A 12507-nucleotide genomic window follows, 5' to 3' on the forward strand; every position below is an offset into this window, starting at 1 on the left:
ATCGACCCACGAGACGCTGCTAGCAGGCTTTCCCTTGTACCCACGCTAGCCGAACCTTGGACTCGAACCCACGCAGACAGAGGTGAGATGGCAGTGATCCGGAACGGCGAGCGCTTTAGACCACTCGGGCAATCGGGGCCCCGTAAAGTATTTGGAGTAAGACACACACACACACACACATACACAGACACATATGTTACGTGTGTACGTGTGTGCATATGTTATATTATCCGGCAAATTTATTCAATATTTCTTCAGCTTAAATCACATTACTATAAATAGTAAGACGGGCTATCCTTACAACGTAGAGAAACAAGATATACAAGGTAAAGCATTATTTACAGCGCCTATTAGATGTAGCAATGTTCGCTCGTGTCCTCTAGTGGATAAAGTTTATCACTTAATTTTGCTTTTGTTATAAATATAGCCACTTTGAATAGGTGGTGTATTTTATCATAGAAATACTTAATCCGTTGTAAAGCGCTCGAGGTACAGTTTTATCCTGGGAGTACTTCATCCGTCGTAAAGCGCTCGAGTGTACAATTTTATCCTGGGAGTACTTCATCCTTCGTAAAACACTCAAATTTTCTAACCATAACATATTGAAGAGATTGTCAGTGTTTTCTGCTCTGAACAGCCAGACGCAATTAACCGCATAAAAATTGCACATGCATGGATTAACTGATTGACTTATTGATCGATAGCGATTAGATTGATTGATTCATTCGTCGATCAATTTATTTAATGACTTTAAAATTTAAAAAAAAATGTGGGTGAGTTTTTGTTGTTGTTACCTGCAACTATTTTGATAGTTGTTTCTTTGTTATTCTCTTTCACTGTTTCTGTTATTGTTCTTAAAATCTTGCATAATTATTTAATGATATCCCAATCTGCTAACTTGATCAGGAAGAATTGAGGTCTTCTAGGAATTGTTTCCTTCTTCATACACAATAAGTAACTTCGTGTTTTTTAAGTCTATTTCTCTCGTATATCACTGAACCCTCAAAGCTACATACATTTGCAAACTTTTAGGAGAAGATAGATTTTTGTGTGGCGGAATGGTAGCATGCCAAAGAGATATGTGTAGATTTGAAAAAAAAAACATGAAAATTGTCCTCCTCACCAGTATGTGTTCACCTGTAAGCGTGCCATATGTGCATAATTGGTAAACCTCCCACTCCGCTGTTTCAGCGATTTTCGGAGTGTAAATAGTTAAGTCTATTGCTGTTAAAGACCCGTTCTCTGGATTTATTGTAGAATTGGATCCATTATTTAGTAAAGCCAGACTGGAATTAGAGACCCATTTCTCGACATTTCTATGCAACCTATCTAATTCCGTCTCGATTGCTCACTGTGGGCATTAAAATCTCCACATATATTTTGATAATCTCCTAGTTTATTTACAATAATAATGTAATGTTCGTTGTTAGTGATTTTCTCCCCACCTGGGTCGTATAAGTTGCTTGTAGCGATTGGTTTGCATCAGGTGATTATTTAGCTGATTGCTATCCTAGATAAGATTCTTTGTCCGGGGGAGGGGCAGCATTCCTAAGAGACTAATTGGAAATGGCGTCAGTGACGAACTGGCTAATCCGCCTCCTGTTTTCCCCATGGGCACATGTTTTAAATAGCATGTAGTATATCCCGGGATTTTTTGGAATATGATTTGATTGTCCATTCAAGCACATCTCCGGGACGCATATTATTTCAGGTTTATTTTGTTCCTGATTTATTTTATGAATTAGTTCCGGACTATTGTGAGTGATTCCGCCGCAGTTCCACTGTAGGATTCCTATCATATTCTTTGATTCCATATTGGCTGTAATGTGATTCATATGTTACTTATTGGGCAAAGAGTCACCGTCAACCTTTGGATATATTGGATATGCTATGAAGCTCTAACAACGATTTTATCATGAAGCATACTGAATAGACGGGTATTTCGTTGTTCACTCTAAGTTTAATAACCACGTCGATTATCCCCCTGATAAATTCAATCATTTGGGATGTAGCTATATTTTTTTGTAATATTTTGGTATTGAATTGTTTGTTGGTGGATTTTCCACGTTACTTTTAGTTGATCTGATACTTACATCAATACTCATGATCAAAACAAGACACTAACTGTTCCATGGGAAATCAAAGACTGCGCTGATGACGAAAAAATACACAATGTTGTCCGCACAAAGTGGAATCAGCTCCGTGTAATTTCCCATTATTGAATTGATATAGCATTTCTTGTCGTAAAGTCAATGACGTCGTCTTACAGAGACATAAATCTATAAGAATCAAAATATTCCACACTGTGGTCGTCGGGAATGTACTGTACTACTAAGTGAGTTCCTGGTCGATGAATATCGTCTGGATTGATGACACAGGTTTGAACATCTTGAGGTTTTCGATGTTGAAGTTCATCTTTAGCAAACACCAATGGATTCCAAGAAGCTGTGTACGAGGTGTGAGTCAGAAGATAATGATGTTCGCAACGATTGATCTTCTCTTGTCAATTCTATGACTTTGTTCAGTCAAGTCATGAAACAAAACAGGAGAAAATATTCTTCTTGTTCTGGCCATCTTGACATCGTGACTGCATTTTCGTTTCCTTTCTTTGTGATCTGTGATTGCTGTTCACCTATCTCCATAGGTTCTTGTTCAATCTTCTTTCCTTCTAAAGAGCTATGATCACTTCTGTCAAACTGTTGATTTCCAGATGATTGCCAAAATTTGCATACAAGTTGGCGTTCACTGTGTGCGAGAGATACTGATATATTAAGTTCCAAGTTGGCCTGATTGTAAAAGGTGGTCTGGAATGAAATTAAATCAAGCATGCCATTCTGCATAATCGTTGTACGAAATACCGCGGTTGCCTTTGATAAATAACTGACATATGGTTTCAGATAGTGTCAAATAAGATCTCAAGTAATATTTCTAGGCAATGTTAGATTCAAATGTACACAACATCTGCTTATCTGATGTGACTTCTTTTTTCGAAATGTTGAAGTGGTAGAACTAGAAATTATTTTGATATTATTATCTCTAAACTGCGTCATGATTTGATTTTCTTACAACGGTCGTTAAATCACGTGTCAGGAGTGTCATCCACAGTCAGTCTACGTCGCCGAACTTGTTCAACGAATCAAGTTTCCATACCTCGGATGTATCCAAATGTGTGTTCATGGCTTCTGTCCATTACACGAAGAGGTTTTCCAGGTATGCTTGGCAAGGGTAAACATATTTGATGATTAGCTGGCTATTCAAGTACAAATCCACTTCGATGAACAACAAATGTATGAAATATTTGACTTGCGCCACTCTGACATCTGTGTCTTTCATTGGGGGCCACTCTGGCATCTGTGCCTGGATTGCTGTTGTCCACTTTGAGAACGAAGATTTTCAGGCACAAGTGACTGTTTTAAAGATTGATGTAATCTTCGGTTTCTCCTTTGATTCCAGATCCAATATGTTCTGAGGTACTGAGGTAGTCCAAGACGACAATGGATACAATATGTACTGAGGTAGTCCAAGACGACAATGGATACAATATGTACTGAGGTACTGAGGTAATCCAAGACGACAATGGATACAATATGTACTGAGGTACTGAGGGAGTCCAAGACGACAATGGATCCAATATGTTATGAGGTACTGAGGGAGTCTACGACGACAATGGATACAATATGTTATGAGGTACTGAGGTAGTCCAAGACGACAATGGATCCAATATGTCCTGAGGTACTGAGGTAGTCCAAGACGACAATGGATCCAATATGTCCTGAGGTACCGAAGTAGTCCAAGACGACAATGGATCCAATATGTCCTGATGTACTGAGGTAGTCCAAGAAGACAATAGATACAATTCTTCACATTAGGATACTTGCATTGTCACAATGTTTCGTGGCTTTGTTATCACTTTATGGCTTTAAATTTAGAAGTAAAAATGAACGAAACAAACAATTTTTTTTTTAAAACTTCAACAACAAAATGCTTATTGATCTAGAATGCAAAGTGAAAATTTAAAAAGAAAATTGCAGTATTGTAAATTAAGTCCCAAATAATCCATAAAGTTCTATCACAAGTCCAAATGTATGGGGTTTTAACTGAATTCCAGTGGTATTCTAAAAAATTCCAATACTGAATGTATTAATGTGCGTGTAGTCTCGAACGTGCCAATGTGACAATGGCCTGTAATGTGGCGATTTGCTAACATACATTATATGCATCACAATATAATAATACAAAATGTCCTTGTCCGAGATCAGTGTAATTCCAAATTAATGCTTAAGTCCAGGAATATTACTCAGCACTTTGTAATTCCAGCGAATAATAATTTTAATAAATAGAATTCAACCAAATTAAAAACTGAACACAACACAAGGACTGATTCTGCTTAGGGTTTTATAGTAAGAATGAGTAATTCAAATAAACAACGTTATATCAAAACGTTAGACACAACAATGGAACCAGGATGTAGGTCAGTTTCCTCCATAAAACATTCAAATTTGTCAACAAGTTTAAGAATTTCCAAGTGAGAAATATCCTACATTCAGAAACTTTTTTATGTTTAATTCCACCGAAAATGATCTGAATATTTAATCTATTGTCAAAGAGAAATATTAGCTGACTCGGTACATAGCTTTTCGTTTTTCAGTCATTAATATAAAACGTCAGACTATCTGACAGGTGTTGCTCTCTTTCATTTCGTTCTGAATAAACATATAAATGCGATAACCTGTCTGTCTGTGATTTGCTGTGGCGTAAAGACGGAAGTAATGTTTTGGCCACAAGTGTGAAGCGAATTTATACGAGTGTCACGGCGCCCTAGCAGATCGTTCCCAGCTTAAAGCCACACAGTTTTTCCTACTTTTATAAAGGCTTGTAAAGGACTGTCTTTGTCAATGGCTACGAAGCTGCAACTTTGTACGCATGTAACTATCGTGTGACTATCGGCCATGAAATGGGTGCAACTGTACGAGAAGCTATTTTAACATATCTCCTAAATCACATCTTGTTTGTCGAGTAACAATTCATTGGAGAATTATTTTGAGAATATTGTTTTACTGTGGTTTTTCCTTTAGAGAAGATTATGGTTTGTCTAAGATCTCCGTTTATTCTAACATGTACATGGTCAAAATACAATTTTTTGACAGGAATATAACGACTATGTACTATGTACAAATTCACGGTGAACGTGAGCATCGTAAGCAGCAATGACAGAATGCATGTTAAAATTAATAACTCCCAGCTGTAAGTGTGATGTCTTTCCAGAAACGTGTGTCCGTTGTATCTTCTTCATTTTCATGATCTCATCACTCCTTCAGAGATCAGGCAACAAAGCAGCAGCCACTTTTGACAATGGTCCTATCAGCATGGACAGAATTCCTCCTGGTTGAATGAACTTAATTTTCTTTTTAATTGATTGGTATTTTCTTTTTTACCATTTTGCGAAGAAGGTGACGATATGGTCTCAATCGCTGTTTCTAAATCTTGGTGAAAGCCAAAGTTCCTTTGAAAACGTTTGAAAAATATTTATACAAGGTATGGGCGATTTCATCAGGTGCTGGATTTGATGAGTACTGACAAAACGTTCCAATATTTTTTCTAACATAGTGCGATTCGTTTTCATCCTTATTTGGATGAAAGTTTATTTGGACGATGATATATAGGTATCATCATGGAGAAACCATCAACGAGTAGCCATCTTTCTTTTGTGTACATGCGCGTTCTATCGGCAGTACTTCTCATTCTTGCATGAGACTTTTCCCTTGCAGTTTATTTTCGGTGGGTGGGTGGGTGGGCTATTATTTCTTTCCTTAAAGTGTGGTCTTACAGCACCACCATGACTTCGTACTTTTTGGTGTGTTGTCTTTTAGGTTATTTGATTTAAAAAAAAAGATTCACTCCCACCTCGTTCCAAAGTGATTTGTGATTTGGCTTGCGTATTGATGTAGATGGTCGTGGCAAAGATACTTCATGCTTTTCAAAAGCAACAAGCAACGTTTATTTCATGTGGTACGATGCCTTGTAGTAACGGAAGTATCGTCAAAGGAAACCATAGTAACGGAAGTATCGTCAAAGGAAACCATAGTAACGGAAGTATCGTCAAAGGAAACCATCAGAAAACTTTTTAGAGACTAACTTCTAGCAAATGTGAATGTACTTCTCCATCTATTTCGCGAATGATGGCAGACAGTGTACGAATCAGTTTTGTAGGAGCATGAGATAGAAATGATGGCATGTTGAATACTGTAAGAAAGAAAAGAAGTAAAATATGTTTTGTCGACTTTTACAAGACATATACAAAGTTGGAAAGCGACTTTTCAACTACAAGACCTCCTTCTTGACCTCAAGTACAGGACCTCCTTCTTGACTGTTACGACCCTTGGTCTTAAATTAAGAAACAGAAAGAAACAATTTGTCTCAGTCACAAAGTGAAATTGAAGAAACACTTACAGAATTGTGAATTAAATCCGAAATAATCCTATGTCATATCATAAGTCCTAAACTGTAAAATTCATTCCAATCCTCTTGAATGTCCTGATGTACCACAATGATTTAATCCAGAATGTCTTTGAATGAGGTCACAATAATTCCAAATAACGTGCCAATCCAAAGTCAATGAGCACTTAATGAGTCCAATGAATATTAAATAACTATGAAGAACGATATGAATACAATAGAGGGTAGCGATAACATCCGACGGGCGGGAATTCATCATAGATAAAGAGTACCAAAGATAAATGAATGACAACACAGACCTCTTTACCGACTTTTGTGGGCTGAACGACCTTATGATTGGTGGGATCGATCCACAAGATAAATCACCAGATTCGGCAACAGAGAATCAGATGGACCACCTTACTCAAGACCACCTTACTCAAGAGCTGGTTGTCAGAAGATACAGGCCAGGAATCAAGCATTGACTTGTACAGGCAAAGACAAGAGCACAGAAACAGCGTCCTCAGGAGGAATCAAAAACAAAGAATAAGAAAGCCAAGAAGAGCAGAACGGTAGATATGCGGGAAATTACCGACAAGCTTTCTGCAGATGCAGAGAAAGTTGCGAACGTTAAAGACTTGATGGCCGTCTACAATATCATAAGGCAACTATCATCAAGGAACACCAACACAAGCGAACTTGTACGCGGATAGGATGGGAGTATCCTGAAAATGCCTGTAGAACAGCTGCTCGACAGGCGGACGGAGCACTTCAGCAGCGTGCTCAAGGGCACACACGTGGCTGTGGAAATCATACAGGGGAGGATCTGGACATAACATTGGGCCTATATTCGAGCAGGAAGTCATATGGGCAATCAGAAAAAATCTAGATGCTTCAGCAGACATTTTGATTGACCGTCTACACGAAATATGGCACAAAGAAGAGATGCCGCATGATTGGTGGAATTGCTATATTATCAAGATTCCCAAGAAAGGAGACCTTAGTACTTGCCAGAAGTGTATACTTATTCAGCTCTTATTTCCAGCAATGTTCTCACAAGGATAATTATTCCGGAGAGGACCAGGTCTGCAGCAGATTTCAGGCTGAGAGAAGATCGAGCAGGATCCCGGGATGGGAAGACATTTACAGACCAGATAACCTAATTTCGTATTTTAATAGAACAGTCTCTAGAATGGTAGAGTTCAGGAAAATATTTGATATGGTAGATAGAAGCACCATCTGGAAAATCCTGAGGAACTTACGGTATCACAGAGAACATTGTGAGGTTTATCCATTGCCTCTACAAAGACACGACCTGACATTACATACACAATACAGACTGGTGTCAGACAAGGATGAATAAATTCACCACTGATCTTCTAACTAGTGATAGACTTGATGATGAAGATGGTAATGAACAAACCACGTGGAATACCTTGATCCACCACTTGGAAGATCTGGACTGTTGTCACACACATATACACAGCCACAGACACAGACAGTCACAGACATGCACATAGATACACACACACACACACACGCGCACACTTTTCAGAAAATGCAAATAAAGACAGTGAGCTGACATACCATAACCCAAAGTTATTGCCTGGAGATAAATGCCGCCAAGACAAAATGCATTCGAGTCCATACAAACTAGGATCGACCTATTCTTTCAGATGGGAAAGCCATTGAAAAAGTTGATTTTCGACTGAAGGCTTGTTACGAATCTATCTTCGAAAACTAAGTAACCAAAAAAAGAGTGAAAACCAAAACATTTTGTGAATTCAACAACTAATTTTTTTCCTTAAAATTATGGGTTGTAAATAAATTCCAGTGTTGTTCCGAATGAATTCCAATATTGAACGTGCTGATGTGCCAATGGTATTTATGTATAACAATGATATAATCCAATATGTCCTTGAATGGATTCACAAAAATTCCAAAATATTCGTTTAGTCCTAATTAAATTAGCACATTGGAATTCCATTGAATACTTGAAATAAAATCCTCAAAAATTTAATCTGAACACAACCATAATACTGATTCCACTTTAGAGGTTAAGACAGGAATATATATATATATATATATATATATATATATATATATATATATATATATATATATATATATATATATATATATATATATATATATATATGGATAGATAGATAGATAGATAGATATTGTAAGTCCTGGTACATGGTTTTTATTTCATCTTCATAATTTTTATTCACTGTTGTAAACTGTATAGTCTATCCTTTGTTATATATTATACGTGACCTTACTTTGTTAAGAACACAAATATTGCGGAGGATCTATAAACAGATGTTTGCGTTCGTGTTGACAATTGGTAATAGTAATCGTAATAGTAAGACTTAAAATGGCGCCTAATGCGAAGTTTCTCTGTGACGGATGGGATATAGATAATTCGAGAATAATTTTGCGGTTTATTATTGGTTGCGTGAGGTCACGTGAATATGCTTAGTTCGTCAAAAATCGATAGTGTATGATGTCAGGTTGGCTGTATTGCGAAGTACAGTCGCAATATACAGTGTATATAAGGAGAAAGTTAAGATATTTAGATTAATTCTGATTTTTGGAGTCATTCACACTTTTAGTGTTCCTGTTGTAAGTCTCGGGCGTGTTTTATGTTATACTTAGATATTCTTCGAGAGAAAAACATTTGCTTGGACTGTTCAATGGAAATAGAAAGTGCTCATTATTTAGACTACAATATTATTCTGGAACTGATATAAATTATTCGAAGGAATTCTGGACAACGACATCTTGACAACGTCACGGTTCTTAGAGGACCAGAACATTTCCGGTATTGAAAATTATAAGAGACTTTTCATTAATTTAGGACTTTCATAGACCTTTCTTAGAACTAGTTTGGATTCACGTCATAATAATGTAAGTTCCTCTATTGTTGGTTCTACTTCTTTTCAGTTACTTAAGTTTGTGACCATAGAGTCGTAACAATATATATATTTAGCAATTACCATTATCTAAAGATGCTCTGTCGTCTAATGGAAATTTATTCCAAACCGTAAACAAAGTTCGTTTCTGGAACCTTCTAAGGTCAGACTCAAAGCTGTATTTAGAATTCAAACAGAAGTAAACATGTTGACAATTGATAGTTATCCTACAAATGTGTAACATGTTGCTTACAAAATAAATTCCTCCAATCAGGTAGGCTCTTACAATCTGTAATCATGAACAAAAAAATTAAACGCACAAAATAAATAAATATAATAAAACAAGGCGATACATGTTAAAATTTTGTTTTAAATTCCTGTAAGTTTTTAGCTTTTTTTCGGACTGCTCTGTTAGAAATATTTAGCATTATTCTAACACTGAAGGTAGAATTGTTGAATTCGAAACTCTTGCACGAGGAAGTTAGTCGATAATCAATGTCTGGCCATTTGAACATCTTCATATCAGTTTTTTGTATGCCAACGCTTAAAACGTGATTGTCGTAAAGGATGCAATTGTTGTTTGCATTTCACCTGAACCTGAACAAAGTCAGCGGTCAATGACAATGAACTTTGTTTTTCAAATGCTATAGTTTTATCTTATTTATTTATTTAATATTAGTTTCACTTTTTAGTAGATTTTCTCTGAGCATGACTGTTCATACAAAATTTGGTCAAACTCTTACCTACATGTTGTGATGCATGATTTCTGTGTAGTGTCATCTATGCACAGTTTTAATATTTAAGACAAAAGTGTACGTCCGCTTGTTGCATACAGTTGTGTGCTTTTAGTTCTTACCATTGACTTTTATATGTATATGGTATGTAAAATTCTGTTGCAAATATCTGCTGTTTGTGTACATTTATTATGTAGCATTTAGTTTATGTCCTGTCAGTAAAATAGTGGGTGTATGTTAATCAGCAATACCGACGTTAATTAAGTTTATTGTACCTTATATTCCGATCTCAGATAATGAGAAGCTTGGGTTTCAGTTTTAGTCAAACATTTTTAACGTAACTTCCGTCATCAGGGATTTGCATACAAAACAATGGAATGCACAGTACAACAACTGTTCTCCTATTGTCACCAGCTAACCTTATCTCAGTTAAGTGTTATCTGAGTTGCGAGGATTAAGCCTATGGTGATATGACAGTGTAGAATATCAAACAATTTCTTTTGGGACACAGATTGTAAAATATTCCTACATTTGCATAGACTCTAGAATAGAGACCAGATGTAAGAAAAAGAAAAAAAAAAAAAAAAAAAAAAAAAGAAAACTGCACACATTTCTTTATGTGATGATTAGACTGGTTTGTGGTTAAAGTTTTCACTAAATAAACTGAACATTTCATTTTATTATCGCACTCTTATTTATCTCTCTATTCAAGTTGCTCATATTCTACTCTCACTCGCGCTGAATCTCCATAAAGTTACATATGTCAGTAAATCTGTCTGTATGTTTTTGTACTTGCATTAGCTGTCTACCACATACACAATGAGAGAGAGAGAGAGAGAGAGAGAGAGATGGGGTAAGTGGGGGGGGGGGGGGTTGAGTGGAATGGAATAGAGCTATGAATATATGGAGTCAATCAGGTAACATTACACATGCAAGTACCTTGCAAGTGTACATTTATTCAACAGCTAACGATGCCAAAGTATGCTAAGTAAATACAGGAAAAGATTACCTATCAGAATTAGACAAGTTCTTGCTATCATATCAAACATTGTGGACGTTACGATAATCACTGAAATTATTAGATGACACACTGTAATACCAGTCATGTACATGAACGCTAGATATTGTTTTAATCCGAGCAATGTTTTAAAAATCTTGTGTGTACACGTAAAATGTGTTTTTCTCTAAACGTCATTGTAAAATTTAGTAAAATATACTTTTTTCTCTGTTTCAATTTTTTCAACAGTCGGCTTGAAGAAAATATTATTTATTTTATTCATTTCAACATTCCGTTGGCCTCGCAAGAGATCTACATGTTATGAATTCATATTCGATGGTGTGGCAAAGACAGGTTAAATGATAAAGTGTGTGTTACAAAGTTGACGAGAGCAAAAAAGATGCTGACATTGCTGTTGGTTCAGTTAATAATAACAACAGTTAGACGATGATAACAACATCGACGATGACAACCCGCCATAATTATGACCACGATGATGATAATGACGATGGGGATCATGTTAATAGGTACGACAAGTTTGAAAGACGAGTTGTTGGTCGTGATAGGTATGACAAATTAGAAAGACGAGTTGTTGGTCGTGGTAGGTATGACAAATTTGAAAGATGAGTTGTTGGTCGTGGTAGGTATGACAAGTTTGAAAGACGAGCTTTTGGTCGTGGTAGGTACGACAAGTTTGAAAGAAGAGTTGTTTGTCGTGGTAGGTGTCACAAGTTTGAAAGACGAGTTGTTGGTCGTGGTAGGTATGACAAATTTGAAAGACGAGTTGTTGGTCGTGGTAGGTATGACAAGTTTGAAAGACGAGTTGTTGGTCGTGGTAGGTATGACAAGTTTGAAAGACAAGATATTGGTGACCTAATGGAAAGAGTTCACATGTTTAACTTTCTGCCAACAGAGTTAAGTCTAGATTTTCTTTTATCTCCCTTCGGATAAAACTAGACACTCGTGTCAGAAGGGCGGCATCTAATACGATATAGATAAATGGAAAGAACAACATATCGGGATGGTAAAAATCGGAAACAATTAAATTGAACGAACAACATATTTTTGCAATAAGAGTAAAATAAAGCTATATGGAACGAACAACATACTTGTCCCATTGAACTCGTCTGCCAAATTAAGTTATGTTTAATCAGGTAAAAAAACGTTGTTTAGCGATGTCATGGACGAATTCATTAAAATCGTGGAAAGTACACTTTTGCGTATTATTGTTTTCAAATTTAAAGTATAAAAGTCCATAACATTTGAATCGTAACGGTGGATTAATGCTGACTTCTGCATATTCCGGAAACGAATATCGTAAGTTCATCATTCTCCACGGTAGCGATTCGATTTTATCTTTCCCGTGATAAAGTTTTAACTAACGCCCATCTCGCTCGGGTACACGAATAACCATGCATGATGA

The sequence above is a fragment of the Sinohyriopsis cumingii genome, chromosome 6 (genome assembly GCF_028554795.1).
Source record: "Sinohyriopsis cumingii isolate HCF-2022 chromosome 6, ASM2855479v2, whole genome shotgun sequence".
In the NCBI taxonomy this organism is placed as follows: domain Eukaryota; kingdom Metazoa; phylum Mollusca; class Bivalvia; order Unionida; family Unionidae; genus Sinohyriopsis; species Sinohyriopsis cumingii.